The sequence below is a fragment of the Mauremys reevesii genome, linkage group 2 (assembly GCF_016161935.1).
Source record: "Mauremys reevesii isolate NIE-2019 linkage group 2, ASM1616193v1, whole genome shotgun sequence".
NCBI classification, from domain to species: domain Eukaryota; kingdom Metazoa; phylum Chordata; order Testudines; family Geoemydidae; genus Mauremys; species Mauremys reevesii.
In genome coordinates, this window is record NC_052624.1 from 111,824,436 (window position 1) to 111,845,720 (window position 21,285).

Consider the following 21,285-nt stretch of genomic DNA (forward strand, 5'->3'; position numbering starts at 1 on the left):
AAAGACTATGGAATCAAAAGCATAAGAAATTTTCTCTTTGGGTCTTGGTGAACATCTGTTAAAGATGAAATAGAAATATCAGAGAGACAAGTGTGAATAATATGATTACTTACTCACCTTTTGTAATGATGTTTTAGATCCTCAGATGAAAACAGTTATGAAAGTTGCAAATATGTTTATTACAGAAGAGCCCAATTCTGTATTTTTGTCACCTGCTGTCCCCCCAATTGAAGTTAATGAGAATTTTTGAATGTGGAAGGAGACCAAAGTAGGGCCCCTTAAATTCTGCAAATTAAAACTGGGAAGCAACCAGATGGCTTATACTGTCCGCCCCCAATAATTGTGAAAGTCAGAACTGTAAAGGTTTCCAGGAATCTAAGGCAAACATTGCACCAAAACCATTTCATTTACAGAATCAAGGGAATGGAAAACAATTTATCAGTGATTATATAGTTCACAGACAGGAAAACATCACCTTTTGGATTGTTCTCTTAAAAGCAATGGATACATTTTAAGTTGCTCAGCAGAGCTTTGTTCAGTTGAGTAGAGGCTCATCTATCTCAATAATGAAAGATTCCCTGGGAAAGTTCCTTTTTTACAGCAGAAACTGAGGTAGATCTGCAGAAAAGGAAACATCAGGTACAAGACTCTGTTCATTGCTATGGTGAGAGGCATGTACCTGTTCTTAGATAATGTCAGAAACTTGAATTTTTCACTGGCCCAATTGGAACTCCTACACCCACACAAAAATGTCTGCTGAAAAAAATCTATATTTATCCCTTTTGATGCCTCACAAGCAGTCTCTGACCACATTGCCCTGGAGCTGATTCACTGACACATTACAGACCAGAGCGTCTTTAATAATAGTGTTAATCTTTATACCTTTGTTTCCATGATGCTTTGTTTAAAAAAGCAGCTTTTTTCATAATGCACATGTTGACACAATTAAACATCTTTGTATATGAGCACTGAAATGATGGACAATGAGAAGGTAGTAAGAGAATTGTGCACTCTGCTGAATTCTCTAATTCTGCAGCTAGAGGCTCTGCTCTGGATTCCATTCAGGTTTTGCAATTGATTGCAGTGGGAGCAGGATTCAGCCTTCAAGTAGGGAGATTACACCTGTACCAGTAAGAGGCTGCTATCCCTCTGTGAGGGAAGGGGAAGACTGGGTTAATGTAGGATAAACCGAAAAAGAATAACTTGCTACATAAGTCAGGCCACATTTAGAGCCCTTATAAATTTTTGTAATTCTCCTACCTTTTCTTAATTTATCTTGAATCTGATCTCTAATCTCAATGAAGTAGAATCAGCTAAACAGTTCAGGGCAACTGATGTGGATCCAAAGTAATTACAGAGGCAGTGAGTACAATACATGTGAACTCTGTGTGGGTGTACCGTTGGATTATATATATTGTATGCTCCTAAATTCACAGGGTAAATATTTACGTTTCATGTACTGTAATGGCAGCAGAAGTTTGAAATATAACTTAATCCCATTGTCCAGCTATGCTGGAAGAATGCCAGGAGGTAATGTCAAAGTTCCCAGCAGTCAATGGCACATGGTTAAAACAGGTCTGCTTCATAGCCAATGTACACAAGGTAGTGATGTAGCCAGCATCACATCCGACTCTTTGAATGCCCTAATCTGATGGATCAGGTACCTATTTTGCAGTTGGGTGAACTGGAGGTGGCCTTTCAGAAGGAGAGGGAGTAATTCTTGAACCCGTGACCTTCAGACAAGGGTCTTAACCACTCAGCCACCATGTGGTGTTTTAATGAGGCTTTCTTAAGTATCTGTGAGTACCTGGAAAATAAATTGGACAATGCAGGTCATGACCATTTCCATAATCTCTTCCATATACTCAAGGTTGGGGGAGCGCTGCCATCAGCCCTCCCCATTTCCAGTCTTGTCCTAGCCACCATGCTGCTGGGACTCCACCATGTCCCTCATATGTGGGTGCTAGAAAGGAGGGGGATTGACATTCCATTGTAAATGTAGGAGCACTGAACTTATCAATTGTATCCAATCACCATATCCATTCCATAATGAGTACTTGCACTGGACATCTACTGCAAGGAGGCACCAGCAATTAGCTCCCCTGATCCTAGACAGGTTCTCAGATATTTACTGATGCCTTCTTTAATATCAGCCAAAAATATATCTGTTCCCTAGTTGGATAGGTATATCCCATCCTTGATGAATATCTCAGGTACCTGGTAAAATATGCCAGGCTGAGAAATTACCAGCCCCTCTCCCTCTTCTCCCCCACCCCCCGGGCAGTAAGAATTTGGCCACTTCCATGTTCACATACCTTGTAACCTTATTAACTCACGGAGGCTTCACAGCTCCCTGCCACACCCTGCACTGAAACATGTCAGACCAAATAATGGTCACTCCCAGTTTCACATTAGTACCACTCCAATGATTCCAGGAAAACTGCACTGGTGTAAAACTGCTTACACCCCCTTACCAACTCCCAGTTAAAATGATTCAATATAAGAAAGTAAAAGTACTAAGCCTGGTCTACACTAGACGTTTAAATCGGTTTTAGGAGCATAAAACGATTTACGCCCTAAAACACACACACGGGACTAGGGGCATATATCGATTTTAATGGCTCTTTTTTCGGTTTTCTCTACTCCTCCGTAGAGGAGTAGCGCTAATATATATCGGATATACATATTAGGGTTAGTGTGTGTGTGTAATCGACGGTATTGGGGCTCCGGGCAGTATCACAGTGCACCACTGACTCTGGACAGCATTCTCCACCTCGATGCACTGGCCAGAAGGAAAAGGAAAAGCCCATGAAACTTTGAAATTCATTTTCCTGCTTCCAGCGTGTGGAGCACTCATCATCACAGGTGACCACGCACAGCTCATCAGCAACAATAACAATGCAGTCTCCTGAGAATCGAAAAGCCCATGGACCCGGGAGGTATTGGATCTGATATGATGGCTATATGGGAGAGGATTCCAGTGCTACAGAACGTTTCTGCCAAAGAAAAAAAAAAGTATTTGAAGAAAGAATTTCTAGCTATATGACGATAAGGCCAGGGCAGGGACTCAGTGCAGTGCAGGTGTGGAAGTTAAGGGAAGACAAGCAGCCCAGAAAAAAAAAAAAGAAGAAAAAAAGTCCGGGGCAGGTCGAAAAACATGGCTCTATGCTGAGCTGCATGCAATTTGCTGCTCTGCAAGTACCCACCCCTGACCTGACCGTCGAGGGTGGGGGTGGGTTGTAATCATGTCTGAGGATTAGCCAGATGGAGGGATGAAGAAGAGAGAGAAAGAGGAAGAGAGAGCAGACAGACACTCCGTGACCCCCCCCAGCCCAGCAGGCTTTTTTATCACTGATGGAATTTTACCTTGCTCCCCCTCCCCCAAAACATTTCAGACATGAGCGCCATGGAAGGGCTCTGGAGAGTGTGTGTCTGTAAAATTGCAAATTGTGTTTTTAAGCAAGCCTTTTTTTAATGATTGATTTGCCCTTGCTTGAGGGGCTGCATTAGACAGCAGCATTTTTACAGAGTAAGTAGTTACTTATAACCGAGAGTTGAGAGAAGGAGAGGAAGGACATCTCGATGAAGCGCCGCTCCTGTAGGTACTCAAAAGCCTTTGCAGAAGGTTTCTGGGCAGGCATCTTCATCCCATCACCAGGGTAGAACCATGACATGCCATGCCACCATGCCATAATTAAGTATCATTGCATCATAAAGCAATGCGCAGCAAAGCAGTGGGTGGACTGCTGGCATTCAAGAGCATTCACTCTTGTATCTTTTCATTTTGTTGATTATCCTCAGGATAACCTGGTTTTAAAAATCAAAAATTAAAAAGGGGAGGTAATTTTTCTACTGGGTTTTTTTGGGACAGCAGTGGAAAAACCACTTTCCTGCAAAAAAACCACGGGGAGCACGAGAGGGGAGGGAGATGCCGATGCGATGATGATTTTTTCTTCTTGGCTTGTCCTCTAGCTGCCAGACCTGTGAGGGGTGGGGGGGGGGGGAGGGAGTTTGTTTAGGATTAGCGGGGCTGCGGGTAGGTCATGGGGGGAAGTTAGGGAGAGGAGACAGTGGGGCCTTATGGCTGGTGAATTCATGCAAGATGAATGGACCTGTGTCTGCCTGTGTCTGTGAGAAGATGAACAGACCTGTGCACTATTAAACTGCGACCTTGTAAAAATCACATGTGCTGGGTGACATGTGCTAGTGATGAATAGTGTGAAACAGCATGTAAAATAATGTGTATTATCTAAATATTTATCTATATCAAATTCCAACCATCCCTTTTCAACCTCCCCCATCCCTCATCCTAAAGGCGGCCAAAAGAGGAAAAGGATGAGGGAAAAAGGAGATGAGATCTGAGATTAGAGAGTTACACGAAATGCAGAATGAGAGGAAGAAAGAAGTGGAATGAGTGGAAGGAAAGGAAGGACGTGATTTGAGGAAGAAGAGAACAGAAGGAGGAACGAGAGAGGGGAGAGGAGGGAGAGAGGAGAGGTGGCGGAAAATCAGCGGAGATCAGCGGTGGCGGGCAGGAAGATCAGCGCAGGCGGGATGCTCTGTGGCTCTCTGCTGCGTGCTCGAACTGGCATGCTCCTGCAGGAGTGGAGCTTCAGCCATGGCAGCAGGGAGACAGAGTGCCGCTGCAGGCCCTCCCTCCCCCACCTCCCCCTCCACCCATTCCTTAGCCTCCTCCCAGGGCCGTGGCTCCGCGTGGGGAGGCACCCCACCACCCCCCACCCAGCACCGTGGACCGCCCAGCCAGAATTTTATTTTTTCCTCCTTTTCCCTTTCCCCTTCTCCATTCCCTCCCTTCTCACCTCCTCCTTCTCCACTTTCTTACCCCTCTGACATAATTAATTATTCATGCTTTTAAATGAGAGTGACTTTAATTGAGTTTTTGTGTTGTACTCGAAGGGGAGGGGAGTTGGAGAGTTGCTTCAGGGAGGGAGTCAAGTCAATCAATTCAGTCAACACACACAAAACTGTACATCAACACACACATGAGTCACACCTTCTCAGCTGCTCTCTCTTTGCTCCTTTGCAGTGTGCTCTTCTGGCCTCCTTCTCTGCTGCTGCTAATGTCTGGCGGCCATTGCCCAGCGTCAGCACTCCACCCTACCAACTCTCTCTCCCCTCCTGGTTTGTCCAGAGAACAGAGAGCAGCAAGAGACAGCTGAGCAGCATTTGGCTGAGGTCTGAGCACATCTGACATTGAGGCTGTAGCGAGAGCGCGCCAAATAATGCATTCATTGACCATTCAGCCTGCAATTGCAGTAATTGAACAGACTTGCACCACTGTAGCCTGCTGCCTGTCCAGGCCTGACATTTGGCATGTCTGCATGTGGCTGGGTGTGGGCCATGGCATCAAGGGGTAACCCCAGTCCCCCAGGAGGGGTCCCAAAGGTCCCAACATTGATGCTGTTATTTTGTTGGTCTGGGAAGTAATTCGTGGACTGCAGTCCCTGAATATGAGGCCTCTGTGCTGGGAAGTGGATGTTTGTGAAACCATCTGACGTGGCGTGTTGTGTGCCACCAGTGTGATAAGCCAGTTCGGTTTACTTGAACCACCCCCTGGTGTTGCGGTGCCAAGATCCCTTGTGTTCCAGTGTCCCTCCACCCGGTTAAATGACAGTCCAGCAAAGCCAGGTCCTCCCAGTCACCAAAGCCATCCACCACCAGCCATCAGCTTAAGCAGCAACCTTTTTCTTTTGCTACAGCTGCTTAGTGCTTACACAGTGATTTGATTGGCTACCGTTTTTACAGCTCACACTTCAATTCTTTTCCATTCTGTGCCGCGTTTTGTGGCTGTCTCCACACTCTCTGGCTTCCATAGCGTACTGTGGGGGGCTGCTCCATCTTGTCTCATGGGCAGCATCTTGGTGCTATGGCGTTTCAGGGCAGGGGCAAGCAGTTCACAGGAAAATCATCACACGCCAATCCCACCACAAAGTGCACACAAGCCACCAGTCAGTCTGCCCACACCGCACGCAACACAATGCAGTCCACCAGTCCGGGCTGTTCCGGGCCCACCATCTGCTTCAAAGGATAGAATCTGCCCAGCGCCTTCTGATCTCACCAAAAAGCATCCTGCGTCATCTGAGTTGTCCTGGTTGCGCATCTCATCCATACTATCCGCCGTGGTATGGTTTCGTTTAAGTTCTGTCGATTCGGCCGGTCATGCTGCCCAGGTTGCGGTTATACTGCACGAGCATGCACGCGGGTGCAGCGGTGGCTGCGCATCTTCGAGCTTTCAGCATGGGGAGGGAGGGGCGGCTGTTGCTGCGCCATTTTGGGGAGCAAAAGAGGCGGTGCCCCGCTGGCGGGACCAGGGAGGAGGGAATTTTCCGGGAGCTGGATGCGAACCGGGGTGCCATGGGATGCCCCATGGGGCACTGGCACAGCAGCACGGAAATGGGATAGAGGCCTAGCTGCGCGCCATGGGGATAGCTACCCACATTTAGTGTGGCGCCGTGGGGCGCTTAGCTCAATTTTATAAAATCTGGATTTTTTTTTAATGTGTTTTTTGTGTTTTGTGTTTATGCAAATTCCTAGTCTGAGTAGTTTTCTGGGGGGTGGGTTGGCAAAGGTGGAATTAGTATAATAAAAATAATTCCTGGCCACATCACTATCTATCCCTCTTGATTTCTCTTTCCTCTTCCCTCTCTCTCATCTGCCCTCCCTCTTGCTTTCCTACACCTTACTTTTTTGTTCGTTTGGGCGAAGCTATTACAGACCTTTTAAAAATGAGCAAAGGCAAGGCCAGAAAGAGGGGAGAAGCCACAGCTCAGCATTATTGCAGGTTATTATTCATTTTAGGATCCACTCTGCTTTTTTTGTGGACAGCCTTGAATTCTGCCATATTAGTTGGGGCCATGGAATTGCAGTCAGCTGCAGACCTTGCGTCATTAGCGTGTGCAGGTGTATGAGCAGCCAGATATGATACAAGACCATTTATAACATTTTTACCTTAAACTCTTGGAGGGAGGTTTTCAAAGAGCACCTAGCACACCAAGAATTTAGGCGCATACATCCAATTGAAAGTCAATGGGCTTTGGGTGCTTTTGACAGTCTCTCCCTCAATATCCTTCTGAAGATTCAATCCTGTGATCTTAATGAGAGAGAGAGAGAGAACCACATTGATCTCAGTGGCAGTTCTCTGAGTAAAGATACAAGATGGGCCCCTGGTTTGCAATGTTATATTATTTGTGCACATTTTAATATATAAAGAACGTTAATGCGTATATCTATGGTAGAAAGCAGCAAAAGGTTTCAGGTTGCTCGGCTCCCTGTGTAAGGCTTTTCCCCTGAAAAGCTTGGTATTTGTTGACCTGGTCTAAAGTTTTATGAAGTATAGGTCAATATTTTGTTATAAGAGAAAACTTATTACTTCATCTTCTACAGGTCAGATTTTCTTCAGACTGAGGAGGAGTTGTAGCACATGAGGATCTGATACAGTAGGTAAGTTGATTTCAATTCTCTCTCATCTCTAACTTTTATTACTTTGCTGACTGGTACTGGCTAAACTGAAAATTTTACTCTCGATTACCCTATTGCAAATACAGAGTAATACGATTGATTTACATGGGTGTAATTGAAAATGGAATTTTAGTCAGTGTTTTTTTTTTTCAAAATGAAATTGCAGAAACAATAATATTATTAAACTTGCTTTTAGTCATTGATCATAGACACTAAGAAATCAACAGAAGAAAAATGGTTTCAGTCCAGTCTGTTGAAATAAATTAAAGTAAAAATATTTTTTATGGGAAAGGATCTTCTCATGGCTGCTCAGAGGATCCACTGTAATTGATGTACTGTAACCACGCTCACAGAGTAATAACAATCCCTTCCGATACAGCAATGCTGCCGATGAGGTTAAATTATTTAACAGCACAGTTTGTCCTTTCTGCCCTTTCCTACTTACCCTGTCAGCTTATGAATCAGACAAGCTGTGCTGAAAACAATGTATCCAAGCTTGTAGCCGGAAGATAAATGAGAGATTGATGTAAGGGTGGAATTTTATATTGTGCCGATCATTGAGTTCTACAATCCAGGGCAGTTGTTTAGTGCTTAGAATTTAGAGTTATGGATGTGTTTTGGCTCATGGTCATGGAACAATGCCATGGTCAAGCTGAAATCTCCCTTAACCTGCAATATGTGTCACTGCTTGGGTTCCAGAGTAACAGTGGAGAATAATTTGAAAGGATTAAATTTAATCATGACATGTGGTTCTAGAAATGGTTTGTGGTGGTGTCAACCACTGTGAAAATCATTAATGTACGGGTTGTGGTGATGAGAAGCACTCTAGTTCTCTGGCTTCCTGTCGGATTGCCTGTTATGTCACTCAAACAGATGAATTGTGGGAGAATGTATTTCTTTTCACAGAGTCTGGCAAATAAAGCTGAATTAAACTCATGGTGGAAGTTTCTTAAAACACAATACAAAGATGGAAAAGGTAAATAGCTTTTAGTTTGGCATCTCTGCAAGTCCAGTTTAAAGTCAGTTACTAAATTTTGTTTAGTGGCATCAATGCTTGAGACCTTCAATTTGCAAAGCTTTCAATTGTTTTAATTTTCATGAGTACAAAATATACATCCCTGACATAAATCACAGGATTGTCTATTTACAATATGTGTAGTGGTGTGTATATATAGCTAAAATGATAGAGATTTACAGGTATCAATATTAAACAAAATAGACCAGATTTTGCCCTGATGAACACTCTATACAACCAGACAGAGGCCAGTTCAACCAACTGGCATTCAATGGAATTGTTTGGATTGTAAATTGCTGGAGAACATTTGTAGCCTAGTTGATAAGGTGCCTGTCTTTGATTTCAAAGACACTGAATTCAAAGCTGCCTGGGATTTTTGTAGTAAGCCTCTGTGTTAATTCTGTCCATCAATATGTTTCCGTCTTAACATTTTTTTTTTTTTTGAAGGGGGGGTACATGTGAAATATCTTGAATTAAATTATATACAATTACGAACTATGGCCCGACCTTGCAGTCCTTCAATAGGAGATATGCGCGTGCGCACACACACATATATAAATAAAATGTGTACAAACATGCAGTGGGACTAAGCCCCATACATTAACGGCAGATGTGCTCTACAGACATGCTGTATCAGAAGAGTGATCTTCAAAATCAGACTGAATTGATAACGGACACATCTCTCCATTTCTACATTGCTTCTAATAATGTGGAATTAGTGACAATCCTAATTCCAGAAAATGCCCTCTGCAAGGTCTTAGGAAGTCAGGGAGAGGGCAAGTGGTGGCCTACAGAAGAAGGGCTGACCCCCACGCACAAGAGATGAGATCTGTTAGTGGAGAGGACCTTCCATGTGTGTATCTTCAGAGTAGGTCTTGGCCCATCATTGTTCTTTATCTGTAATATAAAAAATACGTTGGTACTTTATGGCCAGATACTTGCTTTCAAGATCTTAGAATCTAGGGGCCTGATCCTGCTCACAGTGATGTCAGGGACCAAAGTCCCATTTACTTTAATTGGAAGACACTCTGTCCTAGTAGGCCATGCTCAAATGCCAGGGCAGGAGGGGAACTGGAAGGAACAGCAAGCAATGTGGATGTAACAGTGATGTTAGTTCCATGATCATTGTTTGGATTTTATATTTTGAATATTTCTTTTTTATTTTTAAAAATAGGGGAATGGATGGGAATATCAGTGGTTTGGTCTCAATGGGGAGAGGGCTCTAGGGTCTTTTGGAAATATAATGAGGAGGCATGGCAGACTTGGTCAGAAAGCATTTCTCATATGGAAAAAAGTATAGAGCTGAGAGGGAGAGGAATAATCAATTTGGATTGAAGAAACCAGTTACGTGTGGGGTTAAAATAAGGGAAAGTCAGGGAAAAGGCTTCTAAAAGCAGAGGGCAATTCTCCTTCACACCTCCTCGGCTGGTGTGATGATTAGCTCCTCCTCGTTTCATTCTACTTAAACCACTGGGCAAGTGCCTTGCATGGGACGAAGGGGACAAGAAGAACAGAAGGGGCTGAGTTTAGAGAATTGGACAGGAGCCAGGTTTATTTAGGCCCTTGAAGGGGATAGGACGAGGAACATGAATTTCATGCCAGTGTGGTGGAGACAATTGTCAAACCTTGCCAAGGTGCTGGAAAACAAAGCAGTTTCCTGATGTGTGTGTTATAGTGAAGAACCAGCATCCAGATGTTAAGAGCATTAGAGATACTGAACAAGTTAAACTGTGGTATTGACACTGACGCACAGGTGCAGTTTCCAGCGATGTTCAAAATCTGATCCATTGTGGAGCATGATAACCCAAACACCATGAAAGTCAATGGCACTTCGCTTTAAATGTATATAATGTAGTAGAAGATCCTTCGTAGTCCTGTGGTTGCTTATTTTAGAAATTGACACTGAAAAGAAGCTCCCCAAAGCATATTCTGCTGGCCCTTGTTTTCATTTACATATAATCTTTCAAATGCTAGTGGTTTTTTTCTTTGTGTAGCAATGATTTATCCAGAATAACTGTGAACACTTTAATGTATATAGAAATAGCGAGGTTTTCACCTAAATTTTGCTGCTTTGGTTTTATTCCTTCTTGTATCTCTTTGATGTTGCTTATACAGTGGCTATCCCAATTACTAATCACCGGTGTCACTATTGCAGTTCAGATCCTGTGCCATGAGTATTGTTCCTCACAGAGCTGAACTGGTGAATTAAAGAAAACCAAAACAAACCATACTGAGGACAAAGCCTCTGAAAATGAAGCCATTTGTGTTCAGTTACTGGTGTTTTGTTCCTGTCGCTGGGATGCTGTAATATGGGACGAGTGAATAAAATGTCAGTAAAATTAACAACCTGGCATATGTGCAGTAAATACTGAAGATTGGATGTTCTTTATTTTGGTTTTTCGTTAATGATGCACTGCCTAATATATTATTATTTTTCTTCCTGTTTTTATAGCAGCCACACTTTTTAATGTTAATAGTTCCTAAAATACTCTAACACAGGGGTTGGCAACCTATGGCACATGTGCCAAAATCGGCACCCAAGCTGATTTTCAGTGGCACTCATGCTGCCTGGGTCCTGGCCACCGGTCTGGGGGGCTCTGCATTTTAATTTAATTTTAAATTAAGCTTCTTAAACATTTAAAAAACCTTATTTACTTTACATACAACAATAGTTTAGTTATATATTATAGACTTAGAGAGAGAGACCTTCTAAAGTTAAAATGTATTACTGCCATGCAAAACCTTAAATTTGAGTGAATAAATGAAGACTTGGCACACCACTTTCGAAAGGTTGCCGACCCCTGCTCTAACCTATTAGTTAAATTGAGCATTCTCCCCAGGTCATCACTTCACAATGTTATGTTTGTTTATGTAAACCTTCTGCCGGGGGGGTCGGCAGCAACAAGGGTCAGATTCAATATCTAGGGGATCCTCTTAGCAGTACAACACAGAACTGGTTTGAGTCTCCACCCAGTAATCTGGGAAAATAAACACTACCCCTGGGTGTCTCTAAGAGGCAGTACTTCCCCTCTCACAAGCACTGAGTTGGTGTATAGCAAAGACAACCTTTAATAAAAAGGGAAAAGGAACCCAGTGTTATTTTAGGAAAACTCCACATCCATGATTTGAAAGTGTGTAACTATAAGCAAACACCCACCCCTGAGTAGCTGGGCAGTGCCCTTTGCCTCAGTTTCTCACCTTACGGTGTGAAAGTCTGATAAATATTCCTTTAACATATCACTCCCCTCTCCCTCCACTGCACCCCACTCTCAGTTGGTTGTCCTGAGTCAGCAAAGACCCAGAGTTCAGAGGTGGAGTTACCTGGATCCACCTCCCGCACCTGAAAAGGGGGGGAGGGCACCAAGCAATGCTATTGCTGCCTCTGCTCACTGCCACCTCTGCCACAATTCTCTCTGCTGCTATTGCTGCCACTTCTGCAGTGCCACATTCTGAGGTTCCCCCGCTTAGTCCAGCTCTGAGTGTTTTCTCTGGATAGCAGGGAATGTCTGGGCTACTGCCTCTTTGTTGCCTTTCACTGCAACACCGTCCCCATTCCAGGGCTAGGGCTTAGCCCCTAGACCTGCTCGTCAGTGACTGCAGCGCTAGTAATCACTGACCAGAAACAACTCCCAACTGAATACAACCGGCTCTGTCTTTAAACACTGGAAAGGGGAGGGTCAAATGGTGTTTAGGACTCTGTCTAAAGAGTCCACACCACCAGGTGGGAACACTGTCCTCCGCCCCCTTTCATCTTTCATGGGATTTGGCCTCTGGTTAGCAAGTGAGGCTCAGTTTAGGGTGACCCCCTTAATCAGGGCATTAAGTACAGTTCTGCTGCTTTTCACTCATACAATAAGGGAAACATTTTTATTACCCCTGCATTTAATACTGAGGTGAACTGTAACCCAGCACTGGCCAAAATTGATCACTTTGGCAATGCAGGTCTGTCTGCTGAACATGAAGGCAGAGTAGATGTCTAGGCAAATACGGTCTGTTCCTGAAGTCTTTTTATCCAGGGCATTACTAGATGTATAGGTGCCAAATTCCACTGTTCCTAGTGGGTGTTTGACCCCGCCCCTGGCCCCACCCTTGCCCCGTCTCCATTCCACCCCTTTCACAAAATCCCCGCCCAGCCTCTTCTTCCCCCTCCTCCCCTGAACACGCCACATTTCCGCTCCTCCCCCTCCTTCTCAGCACACCGCCAAATAACTGTTAGGCAGCAGCCGGGGGGAAGCACTGGGAGGTAGGCGGAGGAGCAGGGATGTGGCATGCTCGGGGGGAGGAGGTGGGGTGGGAGCTGAGGGGAGCTTGGCTGCCAGTGGGTGCAGAGCACTCACTAATTTTTCCCGGTGGGTGCTCCAGCTCCGGAACACCCACGGAGTCGGCGCCTATGGCTAGATGTCGGGGAGAGCTCATTTGGATCCTGCTTACATCCAGGTAAATGTTCTGTTTATGACCTGGGGGCCTTTTACTGCAACACCGTCCCCACCTGTGCTGAGAGAAGGGTAGAGCAAGCCGCCTTCAGGGTGAGGTCCCTGCGAAATTCTGTCCCCTACCTCCTTTCAGTAAGTGCAGAACATTCCCCCTGTGTATGCCTGGTCAGCTCTACAGGCTGGTGGAGCAGTGTGTGGGGGCAGGTACTTGCCTCCTGCTCATCCGTCTCCCACCTTTTGTGGGTGAGTATTGCCCAGAAGATGCATAGAGGGAGCAGTCCCTGCTCTGCTGGGACTGCAATTATTCTTGTTGTTTTGGTACCTCTAACTTTTTTTATTTTAGAGCTCCACCCCCATTACATTTTAATAAGACTCTCAGTCCAAAACACTGTGGTGAGAGCTTTTTGTCTGTATGACTGCACCCAGTGCACTATGCTATTTCTGTAATGTTGCAGGACATGGTGTATTGAAGGAGACCCGTTCTTCCTCTAATATTCTTTCCCCGTTATTCTACATGTACTTATGCCAATGAGGTATAATGATGTCGGAGCTATGCCTAATTAGCAATAGATCCTCCTTGTTAAATCTCTTCTTCCTTCTCCTGTGTGTTTCTTCTTGAGATTTCCTTGTCATAAGTCGATTGACTTCACATGAAGTGACAAAATGTCTTAGTTTAGAGGAAAGGAATAATTGAAATTCTTGTAAACCACTGTATGTTCCCTAATAAATTCATCATAGGATAACCAAATCCCTCTCCTGAAGATCTAAGATAACATACTTAGCTTTTTCTGTCATTTTCTTTTGCCATGTTAGTAATTTTGAAGATATTGTTGGGTAACTTAAGAGTAAGTGCTTTGTCGCATCAGGACATTGACGTGCATGATTGTGTTCTGTTTACTTGCTTGGCTGAATAAAAGACCTTAATTGTTCTTATTTTACATTTGATTGTGCACCAGATTCCAGAATGCAGCAATACCACTGGTTGAAGGGGGGAAAAAAAACCCACCACCACCACTCCTCCCACAAATGCATCTCACTCCCCAGTCACCTTATATTTTGATTGCCACAGCTATTCTCATTAAAACTTGGGTATTCAACCACTTTGTTCTTTTCTATATTTTAGTTATGACAAAAACAATCTTTTCTTTACAGTGGCATAGGGAAAGGTAGGAGAGAGGTCCTGGAGGCCAAATTTAGGCTACTAGGTAAGAGATTGAAGTCTAGGACCTCCATGTTAGAATTCTTTGAAATTGTTCCAGTTCCACATGCAGTTAGATGGGCAAAACTGCAGGGTCTCAATGCATGGATGAGATGATGGTGTAGAGAGAAGGGTTTTAGGTTTATTATAACCTGGGGAGCCCTTTTGAGAAAGGAGGCGCCTATGCAGCAAGGATGGGCTCCACCTAAACCAAAATGAGCCAGACTGCTGGCATGTAAAATTACAAAGGTCATAGAGAAGTTTTAAAACTAAAGTCTGGGGAAATGCTGACAGCTGTGGAGGAGCATGTGATTTGGCTAGATACATCCCATAGTGGAGGATCTATTAACAGGGATTCTCTACATCCTAGTAAAGAGGAGAGGATGGAAGTTGATAAAGTACAGGTAGGAACTAAAGAGAAAGTCAAATGAAAAATAGTCCCTTTCAATTACAACACATCAAGAAAGACAACTAAAGAGAGACAAATTTTGAAAGTGCTTGTGTATAAATGCTAGAAGTCTAAATCCTAAGATGGGTGAACTTGAGTGCCTGGTATTATATGAGGTTATTGATCTAATAGGCATCACAGAAATGTGGTGGAATGATGACAATCAATGGGACATGGTAATAGCAAGGTACGAAATACATAGGAATGGCAGAGTAGGCCGTGCTGCTGGGGAGGCGGAACTATATGTGAAAGAAAGCATAGAGTCAAATACAGTGAAAAATCTTAAATTAAACAAACTGTACCATAGAATCTTTATGGATAGAAATTTCATGCTTGAGTAATAAGAATATAGCAGTAGGAATATACTACCAACTACCTGACCAGGATGGTGATGGTGACTGTGAACTGCTCAGGGAGATTAGAGAAGCTATAAAAATAGAAAATTCAACAATAATGGGGGGTTTCAAATATCTCCATATTGACTGGGAACATGTCACCCCTGGATGGGATGCAAACAAAGTTTCTAGACACCATAAATGCTTGCTTCTTGCAGCAGCTAGTCCTGGAACCCACAACGGGGGAGAGAATTCTTGATTTAGTCCTAAGTGAAGCACAGGATCTACTCCAAGAGGTGAATATAACAAACTGCTTGGTAATACCGACCATAATATAATTTTAAAATCCTTTAAAATCCTGTGGTGGAGGTAGGAGGGAGGGAAATGCCGAAGAAGCCCACACAGTAGCATTTAACTTCAGAAGGGAACTACACGAAAATGGGGAAGCTAGGGGCCACTGGATGATTGAGGTGTTAAATGAGCACTCAAGGAAGATAAGGTGGTTGCAGAGAAGCTAAATGAATTCTTTGCATCGGTCTTCACTGCAGAAGATGTTTGGGAGATCCCTACACCAGAGCCATTGTTTTTAGGTGACAAATCTGAGGAACTGTCCCTGACTGAGGTGTCAATAGGGGAGGTTTTGGAACAAATTGGTAAATTAAACATTAATAAGTAACCAGGATCAGATGGTATTCACTCAAGAGTTCTGCAGTTTCAAATTTGAGTTCCTTCAGAACTGTTAATGATAGGTTACATACCACAGTTTACATCAGCTTCTGAACCAGATGACTGGAGGATAGCTAATGTGATGACCTTTTTTTTTAAAAGGTCTCCTGAGGCAATCCTGCCAAGTTTAAGCCGGTAAGCCTGACTTCAGTACCAGGCAAATTGGTTTAAAACTATAGTAAAGAACAGAATTATCAGAGACATAGATGAACAGGATATGTTGGGGAAGAGTCAACATGACTTTTGTAAATGGAAATCATATCTCCTCAATTTATTAGAATTCTTTCATGGGGTCAAGTACTTGGACTTTCAGAAAGCCTTTGATAAGATCCCTTACCAAAGCCTTGTAAGCAAAGTAAGCAGCTGTGGGAGAAGATGGAAGGGCCCGTCATGGATCACTAACTTGTTAGATGAGAAGAAACAAAGGGTAGGAATAACTGGTCAATTTTCAAAAAGGAGAGAGGTAAATAGTAGTGTCCCCCAGGGACCTGTACTGGGACCAGTGCTGTTCAACATATTCATAAATTATCTGGAAAAAGGGGTAAAAAGTGAGGTGGCAACATTTGCAGATTCAAAATTACTCCAAGATAGACAAGTCCAAAGCTGAATGTGAAGAGTTACAAAGGGATCTTACAGAACTGGGTGACTGGTCAACAGAATGGTCGATAAAATTCAGTGTTGTTCAATGCAAAGTAATGCAGATTGGAAAATACAATCCCAACTATACATACAAAATGATGAGGTTTAAATTAGCTGTTACCACACTGACATTCCCCTCTGGTGTTATGTGGATCAGTGATCTGCTAGGTCACTCCATCCTTGACTCTGGAAGCCAGCCTTACCCTGCTCTGCTGTGAGATCCCCCACTCCTGGGCTGTTCATGCACAGCCTCTGACATGTCAGCTGCTCCCAGCCACTTGCAACTGAATGACACTAGCCAATATCTCCGGTCCCAGACACAACCCTAGGAACCTCCATCTTGCAGTGTCCAGTTATACCCACTGGATGCTGCAAGCTTACATGAATTGGTCAATTTAACAAAGAAATTGATGTATACCAGGCTTGTTATTGCAAGGGGAGCCTCTGACATGCTTCAAACCAAACACACTGCTTCAGGTAGAATAAAAAGTCAAAGCATAACAAGTCAGATTTGGTCATATGAAATAAAAGCAAAACACATTCTAAGCTGATCTTAACACTTCCAATGTCCTTACAAACTTAGGTGCTTCTCACCACAGGCTGGTTGCTCTTCAGCCAGGCTCTTCCCTTTGATCAGCGCTTCAGTCACTTGGTGGTGATGTCTTCAGATGGAGGCGGAATTGAGAGGAAGAGCATGGCAAAGTCTCTCCCTTATATCATGTTCGTTCTTTCCTCTTGGCTTTGTTCCACCCCCCCCCCTTTAGAGTCAGGTAAGCATTACCTCATTGCAGTTCCAAACTGACAGAAAGAAAGGGGGGTGACTCACTTGAGAGTCTAACAAATCCTTTTGTTGTTGACTAGGCCAGCGTCCTTTGTTTCTGTGAGGCTGGGCTGGATTTTTCCCATATATGTCCTGATGAGGTGTGAACTGCTCCTCTGTTCTTTCAGAGTTTTTGTCTGGGCTTACTCTAAGCCATGAGGATACATTTTCAGCCTCCTAATTATACATAAAATTATAACCTATAACCTTACTGTAACAATTACTGTAACATCACTCTAACAACTATGCTCAGTGCATCATGAGCCTTCCAAAGACACCAAATGTGACAAACTTTGCATTGGATACCACACAATCATTTTATAAAGATGAACCTGGGGGTGTAGGGTGTTCCCCCAAAGTACAGAGCATCACAACCACTCAAGAAAGAGCTCTTGGAGTCATTGTGGATAGTTCTCTGAAAACATCCGCTCAATGTAGTGGCAGTCAAAAAAGCCAAAAGAATCTTAGGAACCACTATGAAAGATAGATAAGAAGACAGAAAATATCATATTGCCTCCATATAAATCCACACCTTGAATACTGTGTGCAGTTCTGATTGCCCCATTTCAAAAAAGATGTATTGGAATTGGAAAAGGTACAGAGAAGGAGAGCAAAAATTATTAAAGGTATGGAACAGCTGTCAGATGAGGAGAGTTTTAAAAAGACTGGGACTTTTCCGCTTGGAAAAGAGACAGCTAAGGGGGGATATGATAGAGGTCTATAAAACCATGAATGATATGGAGAAAGTGTATAAGGAAATGTTATTTACCCTTTGTGACAGGGCATACCAGATCCTCTGAGGCCCCCAGCTGGGAGCCTCATGGTCCTGCCACACCCACCCCAAAAGAGGGCAGTGGAGAGGGTCCTCCAAGCTGCCTAGAGTGGCTATGTGGGAAACAGCCAGTCAGGGCCCAGCAGCCTAGTAGAAGAAGAGCTGCAGGGCCGGAGGGAGTTCAGTTCCTTGCTGGAGCTGTAGGAGTGTGGATGGTCCCCAGATAGGGCAATGCTGCCAGAAGCTGGGGGAAGTGAGAAGGAGCCCTTAGTTGGTTGCTGGGATTCCATGAGGACAAGGCTCTGAGGTAAGGGTGAAGATGGCACGGTGCCATAGGGAAGTGGCCTAGGGAATTAGAGAAGCTGTGCAAAATAGTTAAAGGGACACAGCAAACAGCTGTGATCTACAGGGTCCCTGGGCTGGGACCCGGAGTAGTCAGGGAAAGTGGCCTGGACATTGAGGCACCGCAGAGGGGGAACTGAACTATAGTGGCTCAGCTGGAGAGCTGTAGCTACAAAGACCCAAGAGGGCAAAGATATTGTCCCTGCTCTGGGATAGAGCAGTACCCCAGGGCTCCCTTTCTGGAGACAGTCACCGAGAGGGTGTGCTGATGAGAGGTGAGTGCATCCTGTTACACCCCTTCACATAACAAATGAACTAGGGGCCATCCAATGAAATTAATAGGCAGGAGGTTTAAAACCAACAAAATAAAGTATTTATTCATACAACGAGCAGTCAACCCGTAGAACTCATTGCCAGGGTATACTGTGAAAAGGTTCAAAAAAGAACTAGATAAGTTCATGGAGGATAGGTCCATCAAAGGCCATTAGCCAAGATGGTCAGGGATGAAACCCCATGCTGTGGGTGTTAAGTCTCTGACTGCAAAATACTTGAATGGACAACCGGGGATGTATCACTTGATGATTTCCTTGTTCTGTTTATTTCCTTTTAAGCATCTGGTATTGGCCACTTTTGGAAGATAGGATACTGGGCAAGATTGACCGTTGGTCTGACGTAGTATGGCCATTCTTATGTTTGTGTTATATACTATTAAGTTTTATTATGACTTCAGAAACCTAGGCATGAAAATTCACAGCATATGTATGACTCCTGTAAATATACTAAAAACTTCATCTCGCAGAAAGATAGGGAGGGAAAGCAAGCATATGCTGATACTTATGCGCTAGCACGTGCACGTATTTTTAAAATGTTAACATTGGCAGATGAGAGAATGAATCATCAGCAAACACTAATAAAGTTCCTTTTCATTTCTACATTTACACCACAGCTATTAATTTTCTCTGTTTATAACAGCCTGTCTGATAAAAGATCTCTTCACATCAACTCCTAATTATATCACATACACTAACAGAGTAAGTACTAAGTACCCAAATTACAACCAAGAGGAATTTTCTCTCTCCTCCCCTAGCTCCAAGGATGATGTCCTGGAACAAAGGACTCTTCTTGGCCTGGTACTTCCCATGCAGCCAAATCTCTCCAACTCCCACTCTGGGGTCGGAAATTGGATTCAGGTTCATTTGAGCTGGTGTCACTTTTATGTTGTGAGGAAAAATTGGGTGTAGTTCAGTTTGCTAAATTTTGTTCACCCATCACTAGATTGTGACTGAGCAGATTTTTATTGGTAAATATTATTCCACCGTACACGCATAAACTGACAAAATATTTCCATTGATGATAAAAATGTACAGATAGGCAAAGAAAAATGCTGCTTGAAAACTTAATTTGATTTACTATGTATATTGTGACATAGGATGTTGAGAATTTGTTTTAACCATTATAAAGCTTTTAATTTTTTTTAAATTGATGTCATTAAATAGTTTTGTCTGATCTGCCCTGTGGTCTGGCTCCCTCATAATTTCCCACAACTGTGAAAATTTTAACTGATAAAGATTTTAAAAAAAATTATAAACCCAAAATTTTGGGTTAGTGTGAAGATTTAAATACATTTTAAAAGTGCTCAAAAATAAATATTGATATCGTCTGTCAATGAGGAAAAATTGAATTCTGCCAAGCCTACCCATCACATAGCCTTAATGATAGCTTGATTACAGATTTGTGCCCAGTTTGGGCACCACTTGCTCTTTGGCTCTGTGTGAGAGAGAGAGAGAGAGAGAGAGAGAGAGCTCCCATTAGACCACTTCTAGATTTACTGTTCTGTTGAAAAATAAACCCCTCTCCCCCAAAATAAAACCACCCCTTCCTATGGATTTAATATGCAGATTTTAGGCCAGATTCTTTCCTTCTCTTGCAGACACTTTTTTTTGCCTCTGAGATGACAGGGGAGGCAAGAATCTAGCCCTAATTGGCCATTGTGACACTTCCCACTTTCCAACTCCACCAGCCATGAGCAACACAAGCACTCTCCTCTGTGCCTACACAGACCCTGTTCTCACTCTACAGGTTGGCAATACGCACACTCCAACTTCCGAGTCTCCCTGGAGTGTCCAGTCCCTGGTCCACTGGACACTCGCATTATTCACTGCTCCCCCAAGAAGCACTCCAGCTTATCAGTTAACCTCCGATCACGACTCCACTTAACACAGAGCACAGAATAATCCTTTTACTTGCTTTCACTATCAACGTATCTAACAGTATCAAGATTCAAGTGCTTGCAAGTAAAAGTATTGCAAACAAATGGGTGTGTATACAATAAAATCCATAAGACACATCCTGGACTTACTTAGCTAGATACTTTGTCTTATAGCAGTGCTCACCCCCGAAGTCCTTCTAGCATTTTACAGCTAGTCTTGACTGTGACCATCCATGCATCTATCAAATCCCCTGTTTGCTTGCCTTCTCAGTGAAGGGTTCTGCGTGTTTCTTTGCATTCCTTGATGTAAAAGACTAATCCTTTGACCTGAGTCATAAACGGGACGCTCCCTGCTGATTATTTTTCTACCTGTATACTCCTTCCTTATAGATTTCACAATCTCTTAATCACCACCTGTTTAGTATACTAATAGGCTCAGATTGTGAGGCACACAGTAACAATGACCATGTCTGAAAGGGGCCTGTCCGAGGCATGTCACCTCCTACTTACCTGCCTTAACTCCCGGGCTTTGAGAGTGTTACTTCCAGTATGGATATATAACTCCTATAATATTATCGAAATGATTATGATGACCAGTGGGCTACTGGCTCTAGATAGAGACCTTTGAATGCCACCTTTTGGTGATTTAATAAGCATATATCTGACCCAGGGGATCTTGGTAAAATTCTATGCATCCACTGTGCACTCTGCCAAATGGCAGCAGCAAGACCCTGGGTCACAGCCATCTGAGAATTGTTTCAGTGTTCAGGCACCCTCAGCTGGCATAAAGCCAATATTGCCAGCTTCTACACTACTACCCTCACCCTGTTGAATGTTATGAGTCATGGGCAGGAGGGAGCATACATGCA

The 21,285-nt window shown here is 43.5% G+C and overlaps 1 protein-coding gene across 12 annotated transcripts in view; it reads left to right on the forward strand.

Annotated features, from left to right (window-relative positions):
• Nucleotides 1-21,285, forward strand: part of LOC120396454 (poly(rC)-binding protein 3-like) — a 585,054-nt gene that overhangs the window by 108,014 nt on the left and 455,755 nt on the right. For all 12 annotated transcript variants that reach the window (XM_039521351.1, XM_039521349.1, XM_039521363.1 and 9 more), the window contains one exon: nt 7,405-7,461. The gene's annotated coding sequence lies outside the window, so the exon portion shown is untranslated. The remainder of the gene's footprint in view (nt 1-7,404; nt 7,462-21,285) is intronic.